This window comes from Pteropus medius, unplaced genomic scaffold (genome assembly GCF_902729225.1).
Source record: "Pteropus medius unplaced genomic scaffold, Ma_sr-lr_union100, whole genome shotgun sequence".
Lineage (NCBI taxonomy): Eukaryota > Metazoa > Chordata > Mammalia > Chiroptera > Pteropodidae > Pteropus > Pteropus medius.
In genome coordinates, this window is record NW_024351073.1 from 12,539,635 (window position 1) to 12,544,167 (window position 4,533).

Here is a 4,533-nt window from a genome sequence, read left to right on the forward strand (position 1 = left end):
ACTGATTTAGTACTGGTATTTGATTTCCATGTAAGTTTGTATTTCCCTTGTATTTAGAATACTAAGATTTCAGCCAATGAAAGATTTTTTTTTTTACTTCTCTCTAGTAAACTTTATGTTTAGCATTACTCTCTATATCAGTTGAATGGCTTATTCTGAATAAGTTTTCTATACATGACATGGGTACAAGCCTGACTTTTCCCAAATCAGCATGTGAGAAATAAATCCTGTAACTATCTCCCACTGGGAACCATTAAGCTGCTATAACAGTAGTTCAGAGTCAGCTTTCTCGCCTGTAATATTAAAGATCACCCTCCATTCCCTGAGGACTATCATAAGTTGGGTACTATCTCACACTTGGCAACCATAAATAGCAGCTCTTAGCAAAAATATTTTAAAAAGGATCCTCCATTATACCCTGTTCTCTTATTACTGTATGGACTTCTACAGCTCTTATCACAAACTATGTCAACATATAATTAACCTACTAAATGGTAAGTGCAGGAAGAAAATATAATAAAATATAGTAAGAACTCAGACATTTTAATAAATGTATGCTGTATTTCTAAACACTGTAAGAACAACAATAAATCCCCAAAAATAACAACAGAAAAGAACTTCAAACTAAGTTTATTCAAAAAGGGCATTTAAAAGTAAAACATTGAAAAACTATTTTTTCGAATAATTTTTTTGTTCTCATCACTAAACAATTAATGTTAAATAACTAAACACTAAATTTTGATTAGGAAGGCTTTTTACATAAAAGCTAGGCTACTGTGCCTTTAGAGAAACTGTTGATATGAGAAAGATAATATTTCTGATTCATTAATTTTCTTCATTTGTTCTCTGAAAGATATAGCTTATATTTAGGAAGAAAATGATGCTAAGATATTCATAGTGTGTGGAATTTGCCATCTTTTACTTCAACTGATTTTACACAAAGGTGCCAAGGCAATTCGATAAGAAAAGAATAGCTTTTCTCAACAAATGGTGCTGGGAAAATTGAATATCCTCATGCAAAAAGATGAATTTAGCACTTACCTCATATCATATAAATTTTTAAATTCAAAATGGATCATACTCCAAAATTTAATATCTAAAACAATAAAAATTTAAGAAAATAGACAAGAAAATCTTCGTGACCTCAAATTTCGACATACAGTTCCAAAAGCACAAACTATATTTAAAAAAAAGAGATCAACTGAAATTCTTCAAAATTAAAAAAAATAAAAAGTTCTGCACTTCAAAAAACGCCATTAAGAAAATTAAAATACTGGAAGAAAACATTTGCAAATTATATTTTCTTAATTTTCAGATTATGAAAAAAGAAATTTTACAATGATGAGATAAATCTCAATTAAAAAATGAGCAAAAAATTGAATAAATATTTCACTTAAAAAGACATAAATGTTAATAATCACATCAAAAGATTCTCATGCTCAACATTATTAATCGTTAGAGAAATACAAATTAAAACCACAATAATACCACTTCTTCCCACTAAAATGGTTATAATAAAAAAGACAGAGAGAATGAACTGTTAAGAAGTATATGGAAAACTAGAATTCTCCAACATTGCTGATGGGGATGTAAACTGGTACAGGCACTTTGAAAAACAGTATGGCAATTTCCTTTAAAAAAAATTAATAAGAAGTGTAGCATAATACCCAGTGATTCCATTGCCAGGAATCTCCCAAGATTCACAAAAAGATTCAGCTGCATTACTCGGAATAGTCAAAGAGTGGAAAGAATCCAAATATTTATCAACTGGTGACTGAATAAACAGAATAAATATATACAAGCAATAGAATACTATTCAGCAATACAGATGGAATGAATTATTGATGCTACAACATGGATGAGACTCAAAAATATTATGCTAATTAAAAAAAAAACTCAGATCAAAAGACCACATATTGTAGAGCCCATTTACACTAAATGTATGGAAGGCAAATCTATAGAGATAGATTAGTGGTTATTTGGGGTTGGGATGGAGGTTTGACTGACTGCAAATTGGCATCAGAGATTGTATAGTGTGATTTGAATGTTTTCAAATTGGATTGTGGTGATGGTTGTACAACTGTATAAATGTATTATAACTCATTAAATAGTACATTCAAAATGGGTAGATTTTATGGTTTGTAAATAATAATTCAATAAAATTGCTAAAAATAAAGGATATCAGGAATTGTTGAGTTTTTTTCCATAATGGAATTGTTAAGGAAATGAGAACTGGCATTGACATATATGTTATTGATCAATACTATTGGTAGGAAAACCAAGCTTTCTCCTCTAAAATCAACTGTTATTCATACCATGCATAACAGAGCAATAAGAGAGAATAAGATAATCTTTTTTTCTTTCTGTAATGTCAATTTTGGCATGAGTATTCTAACTTCCTGTCATTCTACCACTCTGCAGGTATGAAATTGCTTCATTTCATATGCATATTTATTGGGCACTTCTAGTGCCAGGGGAACTTTTTGTATTTTTGTACAGATGACTTTATCTAAGACTATTCCAGTTGTTGGAAGGTTGACATTAAGCTGTAATTTCTGACACTGAGTACCATGTTGCTCTTTGAAAGCAAGCAGACCTAGTCAGATGCTTATTCCACATGAAAACAGGTAAATTAATAATTCTTATTGTCTCAATTATGTTTTCTCCAAGTTCTTCATTAAGTCTTGGAACTTTTTAAAGAGGTATTAATTCTTTTTGCCTGGACTATACTTCTATTCAACCACTTCAGATTGTCTTTGCTTTTTTTGGCAGACTTATCTTACTTTAACCATATCAAGCTTATAGGGAAGTAAAACTCTTGTTTATAGTGATGCATGATGCTATTTAGACAGGTCTTCATTACCCGAGACTTGGAGATGTGAGTTAAGCAGCAATAAAGAAATTCGACATCCTAAAATTTGTCATTTTGCAATGTAATGATTTCCAGTATCCCTTAAGAGTTTGCTCTAATCATCTTTTTATTGCAAATGGAATGAAATTTGCTTGGCCATTTATCAGAAGCTCTGCCTATCCTTGGGTTCCCTTGATAAATATGCTGACTTCGAATGGGCAATTTATCATGTGGAGCCCCACAAACATCTCAAAGGAGAGTGAGCTTGTATATTGTCTTGTTCAACTAAAACTCTAGTATGTCCACACTAGAATGATGCTAAGCAGATCTATCAGTATTGTGTTGGTTTATTTTTATGTCTTCATTTAGTTTTTGTTTCATAATGATGTACTCTTATCCATCTCTCCTGACTTCAAGATTTTACTATTTCAAGAGCAGTCTTGGGACTTTGGCTTAGCCCTCCTTATACATGCTGAGTGAATAATATCACTAAATAAGGGAAATGACCTTTACTTCCCCCACTGCCTTCATATGCTTTTTATTTATAAATATAACCTTATCGAAGTTTAGCCGTTGTTGGGTCGAAACCCTGGCAACTTCTCTGGTGAGATCTGCAACTAGCCACCCACGCAGAGGAGGCAAGGAGAGACGGAAGAGGCAGCTCTCCAGATTGGTAGATGGCAGGTTTAATAAGCCGGGGAACTTTAGATGCCTGCTACGGCAGCCGCAAGACGAATAGATCTGAGACCCGCCCTCCAGAATCTTAAAAGTTTAAATAGAGGCCTTACCTGTGTTCAGTCACGTATACCACGCGGATGGTCTCAATAACATCTTTCTCTCGAGAGACCGCTTCCTCAAAAACCGCCTCCACTGTGGGAGCGGTGGGCAGAACTCACTTTCCAAGCACAGGGGAGGGGTGAGGAGCCTCTGATTTCTGGGGCAGCTCTCAGGTCAACTGGAGGTCACATCCTGTGGATAACATCCTCCCACAGCTGTTTGTGGGCTTTTTTAGACCGGAGTCACTTTAGATTTGTTTTAATTCTGTCACTCACAGTCAGTCTGAGTTACAGGAGTAAATAAGTGACATACATAGCCAAAGACCAAATTAATGCAGGTGTCTCAGGATGTATGTTTACCCTTATATACCCATGGTCAGGAAGATGAATCTGGGAATAACAGACGGTTTTAGAAATATCACAACCTTTTTTCATTTCTTTTTCCTTTTTTTCTCCCAGCTTATATATATTTATGTAAAAACATGATTTCCCTTTTTCTGATGATCATTTTATTTCAGTGGCAGACATTTGATCATGAAACCTAACATTACAACAAGCACTAAAATATATTCTTTTTATTTAGATATCTATTTAAAGAGGGAAATAGCAAAGACGATAATGTTGCCAACACAAAAAATAAATGGACTATGAAAATACATATAGAAAATAGGAGATTAAAACTATTAAGATGGAAATCAGGATATTGATATAAATTACATTTCAATACTTTATATTAGTATGTCCAATTTTGAGTATTTATAGTTCTAGAGAATATGAAGTCAGATATAGTATGTAAACTACTAATCAGGAAATAATTAGATTTTGTTTTAAAATCAATATAATATTTATAAGGGAACAATGTTACCAAACCAAGCAATTGTTCAAACCCACAGAACATATTTTTCA